The sequence below is a fragment of the Homalodisca vitripennis genome, chromosome 6, assembly GCF_021130785.1.
Source record: "Homalodisca vitripennis isolate AUS2020 chromosome 6, UT_GWSS_2.1, whole genome shotgun sequence".
Classification (NCBI taxonomy): Eukaryota; Metazoa; Arthropoda; class Insecta; order Hemiptera; family Cicadellidae; genus Homalodisca; species Homalodisca vitripennis.
The window spans coordinates 76,027,967-76,052,015 of NC_060212.1; positions in this window are offsets into that span (position 1 = coordinate 76,027,967).

The window sequence follows — 24,049 nt, forward strand, 5'->3', positions numbered from 1 at the left end:
GAAGAATCACACGTAATGATTATTGTTATAATGAATATGAGTTTATTATGCCGTATGTTGTATAACACTATAACGAGATTTGTGTCTTGCTCTACGGATAGTTGTACGCTATATACAAAAAAATGTATATTTAAATAAAAACCCTTACTTTTAAGTAGAAACCAAATATTACGAATTTTAATACAAAACTGCTATCAGTCGTTTTTGATTATGTAAAATTGCACATAAAACGTTGTCTTTTAGCTGTTATCTTGCTATAAAAGCATCTCAGGTATAAAGCTGCGATTAATGTTGCATTCTAAACAGTTACAAAATCCTATTAAAAGGTAGTTCCAATAAATCGAGAAGTGTCGTAAAGAACACCTGGAGGATAAGTGTTTAATATTCCGTCCTGATGTTTAATGATTAGCGAACTAGCCTATATCTTTTACCACGTTTTGCAAGAAGACTTCAAATTAATATTTTTATGTTGAAATCGATTATATCAGCGTTAGCAAACGCCATCACTTGATAGCATGGACAATTAAAAGTCTAAGTGGAAGCTCATACTAAGTTTGAAGTTTTTAGAATATTTTTATCTATATTTATATACAGACAGGCTTAGACTTGAACTTCTTACCCCCAAACAATGTTTCTTCAGGCAAAGTTAATTCCCATTTATTAAATCTCTAAGACTTTACTATCAAAGTTTATCGCAAAGAAAGACAGATGGAGGACTGCTCTTTCACTTTTTCGTTTTAAAATAAGTACATATCTTACTTGAACCAAGGGGAATCTATGTACCCAGTTTCAAGTCTCTGAACCTTTTACCAAGTGTTATCATCGCACACATGGGCAGACACATGGACAACGACACAATTTCAAAATCCTATGTATTTACCCTAATAAATATAGTTATTAAGTTTTGAAACATAACTAATATAAGTTAATCTAATTTACAAATTACTTAAAGGGAGTTGACGAAACTTTTGGATTTATTTACATCTAACTGCGCAACTCTGCTAGTTTATACCGTTACTTTATTATACAAACGTTTATTCGGAAATGTTTAAAATTAGATTTACAAAAGAATAGAATACAAATTTGCAGTGTGCAAATTTCTGATAACTAAAGTATGAAGAGGTTACTCGATAAATTGAAAATTATTTCAAAATTAAATACATATACCTAGAAGTCAATTATAAACTGAACTTTATGAAAGTTGTGTAAATAAATGTATGAAAGAAACGGCATAAGGGTTGACTGGCTTTCATAGGAGGAACTGTTATATAATGATGTATTGATAAGAGGTTTTGAAAGGTTAAATGTGGAAAAACTTGTTTACTTAAGAAAAACAATAAGACAAGTGTTGGGACTCAAATTCAAGTTTGAACAATATGAGGAATGAAACGAGTCTGCATAGTAGATTTCCTGTTATTAGTAGTTGACTGTTTGTTGTTATTAGTCGTATTATTTATAGTTACTTATTAATTGTAGATAAATACTTAATAAATGTTATGTGAATAATAAGTCCTTAATTTATTAAAATTTTGTAAGGAATATCGAGATTTATATAGATATTTTGACGCAAATAAAATGCATGATGTATGGAAGCTGTTTATGTTATTTAATATAATTTATATAAATTTTATTGTGTAAAGGCCTTGAAAGCCATACTGATATGAATGTAAACAAGGCAAATTTATTGTATTTTTTAGTTTTAAATTAAAGAAAGTTGAGATAAAGTAAGTGAAAAGCATTTATAAAAATATATTTAAATAAACTATTAGTAATATGGAATTTGTTTCAAACATTTTTTAAGTTTTGTTTTTAAAACCTTTTAAGTGATAGGTTGTCACATAAATATTAATATTATGTGTATCATTAGAAATTTTCAAGGGTAAACATATATCGGATACTTTAAAGACATTGACAGGAGAAGAGAGTGGTGTATTGAACATAAAATCAATTAATAATTTCCCTTCGGATTTAAAACCAAAGAATATACAACCTACAAATTAAGTTATAAAGATAAAGTTGGTAAAAGCTCCCCTATTTAATTTATGAAAGTTTGCATTAATCGTTGGTTACTACCTTTGAGGCCATGGGAACACTACACTTTATATATTACTGTTTTACAGTTATTAAGATTCAAAACTGAGCGTAGGGCGTTTGTTCTAATGTGCTAGGTAAGAAATTAGTGGTCTTTTTCAATAAACCAGCAACGTAACTCATAGAACGCTCTTCAGTGCCAGTAAATGCGCGATTCCTTGAGCAATGACTGCACTTATATGAGGCAGTCAATAACTTACAATAACTTATGTTGGAACAAGATTGCAGGAGATTTTGCATTCAAGAACTCTCCGCAGTTGTACATATTATTAGACTCTCTTTCCTTTAGATTAACGATTAGAAATTGTTTAACCTTCTAGTTTAACAAACTACCACAATGATATGACAAAAAGAAGGCCACATTAGTATTATCAGTTTAAACTTGGTTTCATTGTAATGGAGATACTGTTCACTCACGCAAATTTGCAACATTTCATAGTTTCACATCCAAAACCGCAATTTTATATGTAACATGATAATTGCAACGTGTTCCATAGATGACTATAAGTTCCCGAAGAATGACGTAATTCATAATGAATAGTGCCATAAGTTCACGTCGAGAGCTGTAATGGTCTGTATAAGAGTGACACATACTTTCTTATATTATAATGAGGTACGTAGATGGATTTCCTATAGTCGGTTATTTGAATATAATGGAGAACGCTACGTATCAAGATACAAACTCACTACAGACATCTTAATATAGGTCAATTACATCGTAATAAAAAGTGGTAGATTATTTAAGATCGAGAATAGAGCAGATATTAATTTTGAATTTTTGTAATAATAGTCCTAACGATATTTACGAGAACATAATAGCGTCTCAGTACATTGTCAGTTTGGCGTAAATGTTTGCTAGTTGCTTGAAACACACAATAGTTTTATCTCTAATAATTGATATTTAGTTACAGTGCGAAAAACAAATCAAAGAGAGTGCATAGTTAGAGTGCAAAAACAACGTGTAATGCATAAAGAAAATGTTATAACGGGTTTACAAAATATCACAAATGAGCAACTGATCTGTATGCAACTTTTAGCTGAAAATATAACATTATTAACTCGATGAGGTACTTTTTTAAGGATTGAGCTAAGTTAAACCCCTATAATTCTTTTATAATTTGTCATGGAAACATAAATGTGGAAAAACAATATTAATATTAAGGTGATCCATGTATTACTTTTCTTATGAACGTTTTCCTTAACTCCCGTTTTAAATTAATTACAGTTTAAAATATCCTACGATTTTAATTCGGATATGATTATTGATTGATTTTTATGTGTGTTGAAACAGGCTTTAATAAACACTAAAGTTTAATAGGTAAAGTTCTATGCTGCCGATGTAACGTTACGATGTTAGTTTGAAGTTAAATATAAAATATGTAAAGTATTATACCAAGGCAATGTGAATTTGCTTCTGAAATAGGTTACGTCAGGACATTATGGATCTAAAAGATAACCTGTACACACTAAGAGCCAGATTATATTGAGTATTAACTGAATCTATATAATTATGACATGTTAAAGCTGGTTTAACCCTCCAACTGGCGGTCATTTTTTTCCTGTAGTGGCGGCATGTTTTCGAGCCTCGTGCAAGGGTTTTTACAAAAATTTATCAAAAATATAAATTAAAAGTAATATATATAGAAGTATATATTTTTGTGTTCAGAATCAATCATATAATAATATTAGTATTTACATTTGGCCTTAAAAAAATGTTTACTAAACATTTTTTTCCATGAAATTCAAAATTTAATTTTTTTTTTTTAATTTGGGGGGGCCATACCTAGCAAACCAAGTTATAGTAAGAAAACTATAAAAGTGAGATAGCCATTGTGTGTCAAATTTATTCTAGTTTCAGAAACACATAAGCATTATACAAATTTATGAAACTATAATAACACTATATAACAAAAAGCAGCGATGCGCATAAATTGTGAAAGTAGGATGTATATGTAAGAGTTTGCTAATAAAAGTTTTATTAATACAGTTTTACTTGAATACATGTTATATTGCATATTTTATTACTCAGAATGAAGTAAAATATACATCAGCAGTAAAATAAATTCCATAACTTTTTTTTGGAAGAGTCGAAAAAAGTTTCATTTTGTCATTACTCAAAACTTGCGAAAAGTTTTCGAGAAATTTATTTATTCTAAAATATAATTATTTGCACTACTGCAATATTTAACAATTCACCACACACTAAATACAACACAAAAACACAAATAAACCTACTAAAACTTACTAATAAACACAATAAAAAACGACTCGTCACATTAACAACTCAGACGGCATCGACAACATGGCGGTCACAATGAATTGCATCATCTTCTTTTACGTTCCAAACTACGAACTTGGTACGTTGCAACTACAATACAAAGAGGAATAAAACTATAGTATTCCTTAGGCTTTTTTCCCGAATCCAATGGTGCATGAATCGAATCGATACGTTGCCGGAATATACTGTAATGAGTAATTATGCAAGGGAATGTTTGTTCATCAAAATTTTGACGAACAACAATCAACAATGGGTTGTGCCCATCACAATTTTGATGAACAACAGTTGGAGGGTTAACAATATAGTTCCTGTGGAAAAAATACAATTTGATAGGTGGAATTTATACTTTATAACTTAATTTCATTATAAGAATTACTGCTGAATGCAAAATAATCTCATTCCCAACCAATAGCACCACGTAGTATGTGAAGTGCAACTAGATTCCATAAGCTTTGCTTTTACTAAGCAATTTTTTTAAATTGAAAAATTCTTTAAATATTACTAAATATTAATAAAAACTATACTTTTCCAATTGTAACTTTTTGCACGAGGCATTTCGAAACCGACGGTTTAATCAGGCGACTCCACAAATAAATATTTACATAATGTTTGTTACAATTAATATTAAAATGAAATATAGTGCACATACAACAATTAATATTAGTATATGCAAATACAACAATTTTGGAAATATTTCAGTCAGTATGAAAAATTATACGTGACTAGAGTTTAATTTTTGAATAAATTGAGAAGAGAGAAGACTGGAATTTTCAACAGACTTTATTTTGTTTACGCGTAGTGTTTTCAAAGAATTTAAGTTCATTACTTTCATGACTACTCTTATTAATTTTAGATTTTTGATTGATTTCTGTGTCCTGATTGAATGCAATGCTTGGCTACAGCAGATGTGTCAACTCTTCCATATTTTATGTGAAGTACAAGCTCTATAAATCACGTTTGTATTGTTCTTTTTGTTTGTCCAATATAAATTTTACGACATTCATTGCATCCTATTTCACAAATTCCTGATTTATTATTGAAATTTTGTCTTTAGGGTTTCCAAAATTTGGAATAGTATGTTGCTTGTTCTATGAGATCTTTTTTTCTATTTTTGGATATTTGATTTGAAAAAGTTCTGTATGTTGTGGAAATAATTCTTGTTTTGTGTCTACAGTTTTTGATTCACATGTATATTAAAAAAGGGCGCCTTGTAATTTTAGTGAAAAACATTCCGATCAATTAAATTGCAATTAAAAATTATTGTGTCTCTTTATTTATATAAAGAGACACATATAGTATATTACATAAATAAAACTAATTATTATATTTTATGAGATATCGTGGTCTTATACAATAGGCTATATATAAATTTGCATATGGTTTTGCATAAGGAACAAAACGTAATGAATAATAATACATAATATATTTAAACTCAGTTTTTTTATCTAAGTTAATGTTACACTCGTTATAAGGCTCTATTCAGTGACACTAAAAAGGTTTGATTCAGATAAGAGTGGCGTATTTCCTTGACAATAAGACGCGACAAATTGAATATCACCTGAACGTCTCAGCAGCTCTCAACTACGTTTATAACAAATACGTTCCTTGGTGCTATATTTGTTTTATATGTTAAAACACATTATTCTGTCCTGTTGGTGCTTCCTAACAGTAGTTTATGTTTATATCTTGTCATAGAGCGATATTCCTTAATCTATCTTGGTGTCCCTTAATTCTTTTATTTGTGCTGTGATATAAGTAGGAAATACTGACATTAACAAATTATATCATGTGTTACATTTAATGTACATAAATACTGTATGACGACATTATAACAATTTATATTTTTTGATATGAGTGGAAGAGCATTGTTAAATGACTTAACCTAAACAACAAAAAATTACACTCAGAAGCCCTAGCACAATATCGTAAACAAAAATCTCTTAAATGAACTCTGTCATCTTATTTTTTCAAAAAAGTTACGTTAAAATATTTACTACTTTAATTATGGATAATGTTTCAATATCGTAGTAAATAAGTTAAATGTAATACCAAAGTTTGCAAAAGTAGTGAAATTTTATTTAATTTGTAATAAAGAAATTAACTGGATATGTTATGAGAAATGTATTTATAAACACTGGAATCAATTTCAGTATGTTCAATAAATAACAGTAAAAGCTAATGCAAGAATAACCTATTGTTGCTTATATTACAAGAAATTTGCCTTTATATATAATGCAACTTATACATTTTTTCCTTATGTAATATTAATAATTTAATGCTATGTAAGTCGAATCTTGGTACACGGTCTGTGCCAAAATCATACACGAACTGACTTATCATATAAATCATCCTTTTAGAAATGAAATTTTATGCAAACTTCAAGTTTAGAAAATGTTTTGCTATAGATTATAATATGATGCGTTATACTTCTTTCATTATATTTGGTTTAGAACCAGTGTTTAAATAATAACAGAGTATAAAATAAGTCTCTAAATAATTATGTTGAATATGTGGATATACAGCATACAGGTTTGAACACGCACATGTTAAAATGTCTTAAGAAGTACGTGGTTATTAAGTTTACTTAAAAATATATTTATTGTGCTAATATCCTGTTTCCATTATAGTTACTAGTAATTTTATAAATTTTTAGCTAATTATAAGTCTTGAAATATAAAGAATTCGTTTAAAAACAAAGCCAACAGGGCATTTATTTTACTAGAAGTACCTTATTACTGACTTCTTGGATTAACTAAATATTGCCTATAGATTAATTTAACACTCAACATGGAGTAATGAGTATTGCGGTTCTACCTAAACCACGATAGAGCTTCCTGATTTACTCATCTTGTTTAAAACGTGTTCTCTCCAGAGTTTGTGCCGAGATCACGTCCGTGTAGCTTCTATCAGCAAAAGTTTGTCATCTAATTAAACTAAGACGAAACAGCGATTAAACAATCCTTCACTCTCATATAAACCTAGTATCTCTCCTTCAGATAATTTTATACAGGACAAAGAATTAATTATTCACAACTAATTTGTTATTAGTTGTCTGGTAAAACCAAAGAAACTAATATACTAACACTCTGTCGAAATATTTATGTGCATTATCTGGTAACATAGCCTATTAAAATGTTGCGCAAAAACACTTTCGGGATTGTGAGGTATTTTCGTTACCAAATTTAATTTTCAAATGGCAATACTCCTTCAGCAAAATATTTTCAGTGATCCGTATTTCTTTAAGATACACTAATATCTCTTACTGTGTGTGTGTGAAGGTTCAGATAACTTATCTATAGCGCTGTAAAAATGTATAAAGTTAATTAATTGTCACTCCTTAAACAACGGTAACGATAATGTTAAAGCGCAGAATGAAATGCAAAATCCTATCTCTAAATTCCTCACAACAGTAATTGCTCGATAAGTGATAAAAATATTGACGTTTTACAATGTACTAACTGCTTAATATAAAAGACCAACAATTAAATACATTAAATTACGTTTATGTATTTATCAACAATAAAGTAAATTCTAATAGACCGTGGCTATCCGCTGGTGAGTGGGACTCGCATGCCCGATAAACATCGGCGTAGTACTTTAAGAGAGTGACTACCGAAGTCAAAAAATTACTTAAACAGCACTAGGCCATTGATTTGGACACACCGGGCGTGTATTAACTTTCTTATAATGTTTCGCTTTTCAGCACCTCCATTTGTTGAAATATTATTTAAGGTATGTCTCTTAAAATCGCTTAATAATGTTCGGTGAGAGAGCCTATTAAAATCTCTAGAACCCTTCGTTCGTTTTGTTACATCTTGCTTACGTTGAAGCCATCACCATAAAGACATCCCAGGGTTTCAGATCAACCCATCATAAACAGGTATAATCGACTTTTGCCATAGTTGGTGAGGAACTGGGTCAGACAGAAATGTACCTCTCCGTATTCCTGCTTCAATCTATCTCTCTGGTCTATCATCAGCCTGGCTGTCTAACGTTCTCTATTTCTAAAAGCCATCGTATCTACAAAGTCTGCATCGTGTATCTCAATGTGTGTTACGAAACCATTCCCGCAGGATGACTAGGCGAATCCTTTACCTCGGCGAAGGTAGTTATTACCGCAGCAATGTGTCCCCGCACCCCACTAAGCTCCCTTCTGGAATTTCTACTCAGTGGATCCCATGGTTAGTGATGTTTTACAGGTTCGGTCCCAGAATCAAACCTTGAGCAGCTCCTTCCATTCTCTCTCATGATTTGGCGTGTGATCTCATTAGAAAGGAAGCAAACAACATAGGAAGCGAGGCAATCACTCGCCTTAAGTAACCCTCTGGTGGCCGTCTACATACTCATAAAAATATTAACTAAGGGGAATAAAATTATGGATATAGAAATGTTTAAAATTTAATAAAGATTTACTGTTATAGTGAAGAAAAAAATATTCAGAAATGAAACATTAATACAATGTTCTTCTTTGAAAAACTAAGAGACAACAAGCAATGGGATATGCATATAAAACAGAATTAGGTAACTTATATTTTTATTTAGGAATCATTGCATTTAAATGTTGCTTTGATGAAGGTACGTAGGTTCTATGCAGATTTCTACTATAACGTGGCATTAAATTTAACCACAATACATTCCGTTTTTTTTATTTAAATAAGTATGTTACCAAATAAAATTTGGTGGTCACGCTATTAAGTATCAATATGATTTCATTACATTTGAAATAAGTGGTCTTCAGTAGAAAATACAGATCTAATATTTTGACAAAAGGAAAAACGAAAAGAGAAATTAAATAAAGTAAATTAATGGACCGCTTTAAGCTCCATTATAAGAAATAAGGCAATGGGCGCTTGAGCAATGCACTTGTTATCGGCGATTACTACTCAATTTAATTAATTTTTCCGTCTTCAAAAAAGGTCTCCCATTTTCTATACTTAATTAAAATAGTAGGTAAAGACACAATACTTTCTGCACTACTTTTTAGTTTTTCATTCATTATTTCGTCTTAACAACACTAACACTCTGAAGCATAATCATAATTGATGACATTATAATGTACTCAACAAAGGAAAAAATAATAGTTATAATCAGTAATAACTCAAAACTATTAATTATTCTCTTATTTCTTTCTTAAGGGAGTGAGGAACCTGGAACAGTGTAACTTGCAGTCATCTAGTTTAAATGGAATCTATTTCCCTTATCACTTGTATAAAATGCCTTGAACAATTTTGGTACTATTGCATGATATTTTATAGAAATTTAATTTCACTAAACGAATTGAACTAATCTATGCATTTAAGGGGAGCATGTACCTTTTTCGGGTCCCATGTTATTTAAATGGGAGTACACTGTAACATGTCGGTACCATTATCTCCTAAACTATTAGACATATTGACTGTAAACTTTAGGGTTTTGTTCTACCTTAACAGCTTTATATTTTCATGCCTTTTTTTTAATATCTCAATAAACAAAAAAATTATTGTGGTAGCAATTTAACAAAAATTTTTTTTTTAATTATGTAAATACAATATTTTTTAAAATTATAAAAACATAATATATATTGATAAAAAAGCATGAATCTACTCACCAACTAGTCTGCAATAAGTGTGTAAAATTTGAAGTCTGTAAGTCTAATAATTGTTTCACAACGTGTTCCGAAATGTCACAAAACGGTACTTTCGGTAAAACAGCTTTAAAGTTTTAGTTACACTTCAAAACACATAATCACTTTAAAATCCACCTGGACAGTAATCATCTTCTTCATTTTTACTCTTTTTTCCTATCCTTCTTTTTATCCTCTTCTTTTTATTTTCTTCTTGGACTTCTTTGTCAGCTTTTTTAACCCTATTGGAATCGATTTGTTGAAGGCCTTCAACCATAAAGCGTCCTGGTTGGATGCATAATCGTTCCAAAACATTCACTTTGGCCATTGCTCCTTCATTAAAACTAAGAACTGCATCACAAACCCCTAATTTTAATGTCTGAATGCCAACAAATGTAGTCTTGGGTAGCCTATTCCAAATTACGCTATTGATGCTTTCATTAGGGTTCTGTGTTTTACCGTGCAGACACCTCTTTAGTAGGGCTGGGGCTGATAAATCCTTATAGATTGGTTTTATTTCTTCCATAATAGATTCAGGCAATGAGTTTGTATGTTTGAAATCATCTAGCTTATTATTTGCCTGAGCTTGTCTGTATTTGCACCAAGACTCAATCCCAGGCGGGCATAGTTCGTGCTGAGGTTTTGCGTCAGTCGATAATTTGTGATAGAACGTAACCCATATTGCTCTCTTCATTTTTTCAACATCTTCCAAATTATTCCTTATTGCCATCCCATAAAAACGTTGTAAGTGATCTATCTCTACATCAGTCAACCTACCTTGTCCTCCAAGTCCTTTACCATCCTTCAATTTGATTCCTTTTTTATCCCTCTTCAATCGCCGCAGTCTTGTTCCTAGTCGCTTCTGAATATGGCCTACACATTCAAGTTTTTCTAACAAAACATCATCACCATAGGGATTGTTTGCCACAACATGAGTAAACCCCTTAGAGTCCCCATCTCCAAGGTATTTTGTGTATCGCACATTGAGTTTAGCCTCAGAGCGGCGACAAAGAGTCAGAGCTCCCGCCACCTCCATTCCACCACTTGTACCTGAAAAATTTGCCAAACAAGTACCAGAATTTTTGTGCTGTTTCAATAGGGTTTTTTCATGGCTTAGAGGTTTTCTGACACATTTATTACAATATTTGCTGAAACACTCAAAGTCCATAAACTTTCCTGTATCGAAGGATGTTGCTGTCATTACGCCGTTCACAGAGGTGAAGCCTCGCTTCTGCCAGGTACCGTCAAAAGCGGCTGCTATATCACGACAATCATCATTTAGGCTACGAACTTCATCAGCTGCCCGTCTAAGTGAACATTCACTTACCTCTGTTACTGCAGTAAGCAGTTTTTTATTATATTTTTCAATTCGGCTGTTTGGTGGAGCGATATTCATCACAGCAGAAAATACCCTACCAGAATCTAGGCCTTTGCCGATTGAACGTAGAGCATAAACATATCTTAGATTCAACTCATACATATTTCTAACACATTTGGAGCTTATTACTGAGTCAGTATGTTTACATAAATTGCAACAAATATTTACACGATGTACTATTCCACACTTGAAGTCTTCATCTAGGCTTATGTCAATGCAGTCGGAACTACTACAATATTTACATGCAGTGAAAGATTTTATTAGGCCAGAAATCTGTTGTAAATCTATTATAATATTTACATTGCTTATGTCATAATCAATAAATTTAGGCAACTTTGAATCATTAATCTTCTTAGAACTAGATGATTTTTTAGGCCTAGGCCTATTAGATTCACTTGTACCTGGAGAAGCACTTAGTCCTAGTTCACTTGAATTTTTACGAAATTGGTTACCTCTGTAAGTCTGTTTATTGAACCTTTTCACTCTAGGCATGGCTAATACACAATAATATCACTTATGTATATAATAAATACACACTAAGAGTCCAAAGTTTTGATCACTGGCACCACACAAAATAGAATTACACTGACAAACACTGTTAGTAAACATAAACAATAACAATAATATCAATAGTGTAGGTTAGGTAAGTTACAGATGACTTACATCCTTCAAATGCATCTAAAGCAAGCAGTGCTACCAACCTAAAGGAGAAAACTTAATAATCATACAATTGGAGCAAGTAATATGTATATAATACATTCTGACACTAACAATCCATAGCGCGCCATGTTGTCAGCTGGAAAAAGCGTGCATACATTTCTTAAAACACAGTTTACACATATTTCTAAACCTCTCAGATATAGAGTGTTATATATTTTTGAAAAGGGCATAAAACATAGTATTTTTTATGATATGTTTCAAAAAATCGATATTTTGGTGCCAAAAAGGTACATGCTCCCCTTAAAAGGGAGCCTAAGCAAAACGTAATCGTGTTTAGTAAATTTTAGTTACGATTAATTACTAATTTAAAATTCGTTTTGAGGTAAATTGCTAATCCAGAAATCTAGATCTTCCGTATGTTGAGGAATTGTTTGTAATTACAAGTCTCTTGAAATTTTTCATAATATAAAAGGACTCATGATCCCAGCTGCTAATGATAAAAGACCTTAAAACCCTAAAAACATCAGAATGATCCCATGGTCTGTCAGGTACAGTGTGAACGTAAGTGATTCGGTGAAGATTAGGTGGTTCCCCACCTCCCTGAAATATACACAACTATCGCCTTTCGATGGAGTACAGCCTGCTCCAAATTATATGCACCACCAATCTGACAAATCATCCTCCTCTTTAACAGCATTAGTTTTAGTTTGGGCTATACTACATTTATGTGTGGACTGTAGATGAAAGAACTACTCGTGCAAGTGCGCTGCCACTCTTAATACTAAATCCTTAGGTCCGTACATTACGTAGTACGAACGTTAAACGATATTACTTTAGTACCAACTAGATATTATTTGATAAACAATTTTGCACGAAAAAAGATAACTTGTTCCAAATTATTTAAATCACAGAAACAAAATAGAAGTACACTTGTTATTGGAAACAGCAGAAGAGGAGCAGAATCAATCAGGCCATTCCAAGTTAATTGTTTCAACGTTGTGACAAAGGAAGTCAAGACATTGTTTTTAATTACAATGGCCAGTACAATTAATTACAGCTCCAGTTAAAGATCTGGAAATTCTTTCAAGATAAAGTCATCCAGCCCTTCAAATATATATTATAGCTTGTGTATTGTTATAGTATATAAATTAGATAGACGTTTAGTAGTATTAAGCTTGATTTTGAAAATATTCTGAATTTATGTTAACATTTTTATAAGATTAAGCTTATCATACTATTTATTTATACTCGAGTACTACCTGAATCGTTCTTAGTTAGATACTTTTTTCAATTTCAAAGAAATTTTACAAAGGAAATAGAAAACCTTTTCGATAGTGTTGGGTTCCGTTAGTTTATTGCAGACATACTTAAGCACAGTATTATACGTAAAAACAAAATAAGAATAAAATGAATAAACAATTTTAATAAGTGACAACATTTTAAATATACTCTGACAATGTAAGCTTCAGGGGTTTGTTTGCCTGACTAGTTGTGGTAATGATTTAAAATAATGTTAACCCTGCTACCATAATACCATACTGTAAAAAACATATAATCATCATTGAACTATTTTAAACTCAAAATATATTAACCCTAGTCCTGAAAACAACATTATAAACGTTCATTTTTTGATCTAGAGCTTTGGGATATTGTTCGATCTATCCATATATCATCACAGTCAGTGTTGCCTCGGCACTCACATACCAGTAACATAACATTAATCCTCTATTAACCTGTGAAACTGCGGATAACAAAGGCTGTTTACTTGGTAATGCTGGAGTTAATTTTCAGAGGCTTACGCTAGTAATAATTTGAACACGGACAACTTTTATGAACTTTACGTATATTTAAGATTTCAGCAACAAATTATAATTTATGAAATATTATTATAACCTATAGACTGTTACAATAGTTTTACAGAATTATTTTTGTTGCATTATTGCCCATATTAAAAAGATAACTTGTAATGAAAAGTTCTACGATGAATTATTTTTGTATTATAAATTAATATATACCATAAAACCCATAAATATATGGAATTAACGACATGCTCATTTCGGATAACCCCGTGGTCGGTTATTACGACTTAATAAAATATTAAAACACCGGGGGATAAAGTACGTACGTAATAAAATGTTTTAAGTATCTAGTATTATAGGAAATAATAAACAATTACGTTTCATCAAACAATAAATATTCATGTTATAACATTCCAAGGTGCAAAGTAACAAATACTGGACCCAAGGTGTAAACAAATTATGTTACTTTGATTATGCATCTTGTAATTATGAGACTGAAATGTTTCAGTAATGAATGAAGGAGTCATCGCATTATCAACGTATACACTTTAGAGTGTTATTACATTTAACTGCACTAAATTCTGTTTTTTATTTATTGCTTAATTCAAAGTTGAAATTAATCTATTTTTAATAAAATAATAATCTTTTCACATAATAATATTATTTTAAGATTGTGAAAGTAAGTGATATTACAGCCTAAGATTCCGTAGGTTGAGAAGAGAAAGAGTACATAAATGGAAGAAACAAGCGAAAAGACGTCTTGAATTTCCAGTGTAAGAAGCGCCGCGGTGGTGCGTGGGCAATGTACATACTATCACTGATTGCTACACAGTTTAATTTATCTTCACGTCCTTATTAGTAAATGTCTGCCATTCCCTTTGCTCTACTTTTATAAAATATGAAGTTAGAACACTTTATGTACTATTTTGTAGTTTTTCATTATTTTGCTGTACGAAACGTAAAAGTATTTTTAGTATAATAATTTGTTCATATTTTAATATATTAAAAATTCAAAAATGTAGTTGTTACAGAAATTACACTGAATTACTGAATACAAAGGGAACAGGATTTTCCGGACATATGCCATCGCTCAGTGATACAATAAATCAGTAACACTACGTTTCACATACTATCATAATCAGTAACACATATTACCAACATATGTTACGAATCAGAAACACATACTAAATAAAATTATACATATTGTTAATGCTGATTATCATAATGATCTGTTGACTGTTTCACTGCCTATAATTATTATTATTAGGATCCGTGTTTCCATTGCCTCGTAGAACAGTAGCTGTGATATAGGTTACAGAACAGTAGTACTCATACCGGTAATGTGAAAATCAAAGAATAAAATAAGTTTTTAAAAGAAATAGGAAATTATCATAGCACATTCTAATATTTCACATAGTGACACACGTAGCCTAATGAAATTACTTATAGCCTAGAGCGTGAGCGTACCTCACTATTTTATTACGAATTTTTTAATAAATTTTGATAAATAGTTTGTATTGTATTTGTTTATTCTTACTTTGTTATTCTTTTTTACTTCTTCATAATAAAATTTTTAAATGTAAGATTTTAGGTACGTAGAATAGCGTGTTTAAACGTTAGATATTTCACTGGACCACAATTACGTCGCATTTATTTCAAACACCATACCGTGTCATAATCAAACATCCACCTCCATTAAGATATACATACATTTTTAATTTTACATAAAAACATTTCTAACTATATTAGTTTGTTAACTTTGCCTGTCGTAATATAAAGTCCAAAATTTAATAAACATATTTGTTTTTAGGAAACCCACAAACAACACACAGAGGTAGAACTGTAATTTAATATAATTTTCATGACAAACGATGCTCACTAAACATTACTGTCAGAATCAGTGGGAGCTCACAGCTGAAGTTGCTTCATTTAGTTAATTTGTCGCTTTGTTTAACACCACTAACATGGTAATATTAATTTTTATACAAAATATTTGTGATTAATATTTTGTATTGTAATATATATAGAACACAGCTTCTTATAGTAATCATAAACTTAGTTTGTGTAGCTATTTAGCTGTTATTTTATACTCTACGTATCATATGTAATGTGATATGTACTAATAATAAGAATAAATGTACCATAAAGGTATGATCCTAAAATTTCATTGGATTTAAAAAACCTTACTTGTTTCTGTGCGTAAAATTTAATTAAAAAGAACAAATATTTCCCTAAGTTAACTTTTGATTTTGTATAAAATATTTTAAAGTACATAGATTCACAAGGGGTGTATTGACAAAATAATAAAAAAGCTCGATTTTTCTAACTAAACTTTTTCCAACAGGAAGTGCTAAAGACCTCATTTTAATACTTGTGTAACATGAGTATTTGTGCTATAGTATTTTTAATAGATTTTAATAAACTATGAAATGGCGCACATTAGATACGAATGTTTACGTTTGTGCAAATCAGATGAAATATTTTTGAATAAAACCTTAGAGGCATGAAAAAATATATATTAATTTTAAAAATTAGAAATTAGAATTAAAAAATTATTTGTAACAAAATGAAATATAGATTGCACTTAAATTTATATAAAAAAATGTATCCAAGAATAATATTACTGACTGTAAATATTTATGAATCTTGCACTATATAAACTAAACTGTTCCTAAAAGAAAATAAAAATCCTAAAATCAGAAATGCAACATACATTGTCCAAAAGTTATTGAAATGCAACTTAAATCTGTTATAAATTGAGAGCAATATATATTCGAAGACAAAATAATTATACCTCACTACAAAACATTTTTTTGTTACTAGTATTTAAAGTAGGATGTAAAAGTATTTCCAATTAACACAAACTAAGAATACAATTTTAATGTATTCTCTAAAATATCAAATACGCGTACACAAAAACAATTTCCTAATATGAGGATTCAAAGAGTTGTAAAATAAAAAGGTAACAGATATTGACATATATTTGGTTAGCAAAGAGAAAAAAATAATAGTCAGGTATCCATTAAGTATTCCTGAATGAATAAAAATTAAAATGATTTGTATTATGTAGAAAAACTTGTATTTGTGTTGTAAAATAATTTTATTCATGTATGCTTCCATACCTCAAATTTGAAAATTGTGCATCTTAGACATTTAAAACTTAAGTCTTATCAACATGTTGTGGCATTATGTAAATTCATTGTGTTAACGTTAAATGTTATTGATTATTAAAAGGTGGAAGGATGCGGATGTTTGCGGAAACTAATTTAAAAGTTCAAAGCAGTAAATCCGTGTACAGAACAGCGGATATCATCACCGTAGTGTGTTTACTCTGAAAGCTCAAAATGGTAGGATTAGCTCTTAACTTGAAGTAGAGCTTCCAAGAACAAGGATGCCACGCTAATGTTCGTGTAACCTCAAAAATCCAATATACACTTCTTGGTGCCACACAATAGATCGTATTATCTTTACTTATCTCTAAGGAGCCATGTGAATGAGGTAAACGTATGTTTGAAGAATAGAAAACGTTACACAGCGAAAACCTCTCCATATTTACTGGAGAATTAAAAACGTTTTTCTTCACTTGATACACATACAATGATGGAAATTCGTCTAAATATAATTTTATAAATCACGTCAGTATATTACTTTGTAAATGTATTCATACAAATAATTTTATACTTTTTATGAGCAGCACACACTGCATGAACATTTGTGGTCAAGTTGAATACAAACGAACATTGTTAATTCTTAATTAATTATAAAGTAACAATTATTGCTTTTTATTGTACTGAAAGTTTTAAATATAATGTACTATTTATTACACGGTAGTTCTTAAGTAGACTTTTGACGATTATTCATGGAACATTTCATTATCAGAAGAGTGGCATAAATAAATGTATAATTGGCAAATATCACCAGTGCTGATTGATTTGTACCTAATTAAAGTTTATATGTGGCACTGCTTTTTACATTTATCGGTAAACCTTAAATTGCTTGCAAAGGGTGTTCTAAGTACATTTACATCTAATTAATATCCCTGTAAAATGATAACCATGATTAATCCACTATGTTTTAAATTATAAGAATAGATGTTGGTGAAGAAGGATATTTAAGCTTCGAACAGTATCATAGAACAGCCTTTACTAAGATTGGAGAGTATTTGAGTTATTTACGTCATCCAGGAGGATATAACTAACTTCTCTGTTGCTCCATAAAACTCTTGCTGTTTCTATGTCATGATTGTTCATATATTAAAGGATATAGAAACAGATTAGTTAGATAGGGCACTGCGTATGGTAAAAAAATTCACTATCATCAAACTTTCTTATGAGGATATAAAGTTTTATTTAAATTTAAAATTTATAGATAATTTCGTTCTCAGATTTTCGACGAGTGATGGACATGGTAATCCCATGGATAAAGGTCAGAAAATTAAGGTCTTTCCTAACGGTCAGCTAGTTAGTGTATTAAATAATATTTACTATTGTAAGTCATCTTACGCCTTGAAGCGTTGTACTCTGATTGTTTCACCGATATTTTTAATATATTACCTTCGTACGTAAGTTGTTTCTTTAACATTAGAAAATTTAACGATACCTATCCCATGTGGTGATTGCTCATAAAAGTGTATGAGCGAGATGATACTGACTTTTACAGATTATCCATAGGCCCAAGGGAAAAATCATATAACTGAAACTGAAAGACTGGTTTTTCTGAAGTTTTAAGATTTTAATAATCAAAAGAATTTAAAACGTATTCTTTAAACGAGTTCTAATTACTTCAAAAAATTAAAGCGCTTTGACTTGCTTACATACCATTTTTATAAATAACTTATACCTCAATCATTTATAAATCTTACTCTTTTTCTTCTAATTCAACTCAAAGCAAGTTTAGTCTTTGTGATTTAGATATGTGAAATTTGTAAGTGTAATATGGAATACGTGTTATCTAATACATATGTATGAAAACTTAAGTTTCTATGGAGCTGAAATGATTTGTGTTATTTACTGCAATCATTCATGAAAAATACTATGTTAAAATACTATAACGTTCCCTTAAGAAATGTGTTCTATAAAATGATGAATGGGCATTCTAATTAACTCATAGCAAATTTCTTGAAGACTGCGAGCCCTATAAAGAGAACGGACAGTTAAAACTTAGCCGAGAATTAAAGTAGCTATCATTACAGCCTTATAAAGCTAAAAATATTAACTGAAGAATTTTATAAATATTAAAGGGCGATTCACAAAGATATATAGCAACTGAGGGAGCTTATTCTACATTTAAATTTAATACAATAAACATCGGACCGGAAATGCTTTGATAGCGATGAAGTGCTGGCGAGATATTAGAACACGAGATATTTATAAAATATGATTCTTATTAACATAGTGATATATCTAAAAACTATTTTAAAATAATAATAAAACTCTTATAGATTTATTTATTGTAAACAGAAATATTAAAAAACTTTAACTAATCGGTGTTTACCATTGTAACAGTTAATAAATAACGGATGTATTAAGCTGTATGTATACAATCTCTATTACAGCTTTAAAAGATATAGAACAGCAAAACAAACCAATACGAGACCTGTGTGAGCCTCGTACAACTATTAACTATTTAATTGTTTCTTGTTAAATTCTTGATTAAGAAAATTTTTATTAAAAAGAGTCTTTGCCGTTAATGTATTTACTAGCTATACTGCTTTGAGTTCTTAAAAGTAAAATGTAAATTTTTAACATGTCTAAGTTACGTGAATTTAACATTATTTATCCAGTAACTAAACATTTTACATTTTTATCATTATTTCCCTTTATGAAAGTATCTAATAAGAAGTTACAATAAATTGTATCGATAAGTCTGATTGACATGGCCTAAGCAAAAAACAAACTTAAGAGCCTAAGCCCTAATGACCATGTCATTTGCCACGGTTTTTTGCACTTTATAGTATTATAGCACTGATCTCCTATTAGAATTTCTCGTTTCTGCATTTTGATATTTTTCTTAATCTTATGACATTTTATTGGGAGCTAAGTGTCACCACTTATATGTTGCCACCACCAGGGAAAAGTCATAAAGTTATGTTGGGTCTATTATAGGGTTTGAATATAGAAGGATATAGAGCCAGATGTTGCATCTATGTTCTTCAGCATATATCTCTTGGATTGTTAGGACTATCATGCGTTCTAATTGATCTTGTTACGTGTATAATAATGATTTACAGTTATTTTCTTAGAATACTGTGAACGGAAAACCCATTTAATACACACTTACATCGTCAATAAAATTTCAGAAGGTAATATGCCTCAAAACTTTATTCAAAAAGGATTGTTCAAGAGTATATTGTAAGTCAAAAATGAAATGTAATGAAGAAGTTAGATAGTAATAAAAATTTAAAATACTTTTAATTAAGATAGTGGATAAAAATTTTAAGAAATGTTAATAAAGAATATATTTTAACTAAATACAGTATGTTAAATTAATCACAGTAAGTCTTTGAATAAGAACTAAAAATTGTAAATAGATAGTGAAAAATCTTGATCATAAGTTAAGACCTAGACAATGTAAATAAATAAGTTTCTACTTCAATTATCCTATGCGTTTAAAATATCAAGAGAATAATTCGTATATTCTTTGTTTTAGCTCCATCATTTTAAAATAAATGTAATTCATGTTTAAAAACATAGGTATGTGTTATCTTTATTCATAAATGATTTAATTAAGCTCCAACCTGTAATATGAAAGTGCTCCTACATTTCGCATGCCATAATTCCCAAATTTAGTTATTGTTGTAAAAATATTTCCTCATTCAAAACTTTAATCATGAATTTATAGGTTTCTCTCGATTAATATCTCTGAGAGATATAGAGAAAAATATTGTAACCCTTACTATATTATTTTATAATGTATCGAATATTTCTTACTAAAAAAACTACTTAAAAGTTGCAGACTATACAATACACTTATAAAATAATTTAGATGCAAATGTTTACTTTTATATCAAACAAAAGTTCCTTGAAAAATAATAATATAAAATAACTATTGTTATTTTATATATCTTAGATTTTATCTCAATACTTAATTCCAAACGTAAAAATAAGCTCGTCTGTCACATAATATTGTCGTGATAGTAAAAACGCATATATAATAGGAAGTTAAAGTTTATAAACAGAATACTCGAAGTTAACTCGTTTCCAAAAGTTCTTCTGACACATATTACTGTCGTGATAGTAAAAATGCATATATTATAGGAAGTTAAAATTCATAAACAGAATACTCGAAGGTAACTTGTTTCCAAAATGACTCATATATTTAGTTTAATCTAATATATTATAGTCGTTAATATAATAATAATGAATAGAATAAGCAAACAATAAAGTATTATAAATATATTATTTAATAGCATTAATTTTTGGAATTGATAATTTTATACTTATACTGAAACACTAAAAGTTCAATAACTTTGTTTAACACACAAGTATACTTCATGTAGCTCACAGTAATTGAAGAACACGAGATATTGTTTACTTTGCACCTAATGTCCCACTTTAGAGACTTCCACAACACTTAAAACTTGATTGTTTGTTAATCTAGAAACCTAGTTTATGCTTTGTCCTATATTTATGATGTTTTCTTCTAATTAAAGTGCATTAGGAGCAAACCCTCCTGCCCCAGCGACTTTTCATACTCATAATAGCAGCGATCAAAGAAGTATTTTTTAAATTTTCTGATAAAGAGAACACGTTACTAGATTCTTTTGAAACCTATAAAGAAACTCACAATTTTTTACATAGCTTTTAAAGAAAGTTATGAATGTTCTTCTAAAATTACAGAATTCTTATTCATAGATTTTTGAGGATGAATTCGTTAATTAATGGAACTGCATTACGCAAGGGATAATCTTCTCATTCCTAAATAAAATGTTTCGGGGTTTTCGACCATTTCCTGAAATATGTTTGATGTATCTTTAAAGATAAAACACTTTTTCTAGCCGGGACAGTTTTTACGATAAATCAAATATAATTTAAACATGTATTAAGTACATAAATTTTAGGTTGATATAGCCAGTATAAACTTGTGAGCATATGTAACAACCAGAAGTAATAACATATATTTTAAGATATAGGAGATAGGAAATAAATTTATTACGCTCCTAATAATTACTAATGTTCCTCAGATTAACAAAACACGAGAGGTCTTGGTAAATCTTTATTTCTTTAAGATTCCAATCTGATACTTTCATCGTTATTGAGTTGTACCTATAACTTAATTTTTTATTGTAATTAAATCTATGTATTCCCATAATAACTCAGAATATCACAGTTTGACAGTATCAAAGCATATTGTAATATAGATGTATAGCAACGGGGAAGAGTATATAAATAAAACCATACGAACTACTATTTACAACGTATGACACGTTTTGACGCTAGAAACTTATATCTCTTGCATTGAGCTTTTGTCACACCAGTAGAGCGGGAAATGTGAGTGTTGTAATGTTCGATAAACTTCGGTTTTTGCTTGTGATACTACAGAGAGAGTTCATTTGCTTTTATCAGTTCAGGGTATAATCCATCGATAATTATTACACATATAACAAAGTTTTGAAATTTTTAAAAGAGTGTTCTAAAATTTATATTAAGAAATTAAAATGTATTGAAAAGATAAGAATACAAAACAAGTTTTATATAAACAAGAATATGAAACTGATACCCCTCCTAGCAATTTGCCTCAGATTTTGAGCAAAAGTACAGATTTTTTAATTTCCATTATTAATCGACTAATATTACAAAAATAAACAAATTTGTTAGTAAACTGATATAAATTAAGGTCCCTACATGAATCCCCATGTAAAAGAGCACCTATTTACGGTTTTAGTTCAACCTTTTGGGAGTGAGGTTCTAGATTCCAAATATTATTTTCATGTTAAAAACGACCATACAATGTTTTATGTAGCGTCTTGTCCTTGTCCTAAACAACTAGTAAAATTTGCCTGTAGAATATCTTATTCCTATACCTTTCTTTGTTTTGTATACGCCTGTTTAATTTTACACAATGTACATAGTATTTCAGATGTAACTGTTTCCTGCAAATATTTCAATTTGTACAAGTTGAAACTACATAAGATTGTTCATGTTTTACAGTACAATATTAGTAAACATCTATTAATGTATTATTTACACCGTTTGGTTGTATTATAACAAATGATTAATTACGGCTTCAAATAAACAACTAATCAGTAAAATAGCTTATTTAAAATCAAATAATGTAGGATGGATTCGACTGCAATGCTACTCTATTACCTCCCCAGGTAGAAGGAGCGGTGCCAATATGTCACTGCAGCAGCTCGGTTATAGGGGACCATTATGCTGATCCTAAAATGTTGGATCCGGGTAGTCTATTATCATTATCTTGTTCCTGACACGTATACCGTAGGTTCCAGCAAGCTTAGGTAAATGTTGTTACTTATTTGTACGTAGAGTCTTACAAAATTCGTTTATTGCTCGATTCTTAATGAAATGGTCTTGAATATGAATGCAAGATTTTTTTACTTATTGGAGACATTACCTTAAGGACAATATGTAAAATCCTTGAAAATATATTTATGGAAGGAGCTATGATAATTTTGTTTTAAAATTGATATTGAAATAAAAAATTAACTATGTGTGAGGTTTTTTATAGCGGTATTTTATTAGTATGTTAATATATCTTGCCTGTATTTAATACATTTATTTTGTACTAACTACTACATTAAGTATACCATATAGATGTGTGCAGCTTTTAAGTGGATAGCCTATGAAAAAGCGTTGCATGACTTTTGTATTTGCTTAATGGCTTGATTTATTTTTATCATAATAGAATTTAAATAATAATAACTGGAACTTCTTCATACTTATTATTTAAATCATGATTTACCTTTTGTCTTAGTATTTTGGACATTGACTATACTGTATGAAGTATTATTCCATTAAGAGAAAGTAAAATGTAAAATTAAAGATACAGTTCATACCGTACTGTAGTTGAATTCATTTGGGTTGACTACCTATTGTATCTTTAAAATTGTAATTTGAAGGGTTTTATAATTTCATTGCAATAAATCCAACTAGTTACACAAATTTTTCATCACTGGAATAATATGAAATACATCGGTTCAAAGGATTTGCTCATTTCAAAGTTATTCTACCAAGATAACTTTAAAAGAATACAAAGTCTTGAGCACGATTTAAGACAAATAT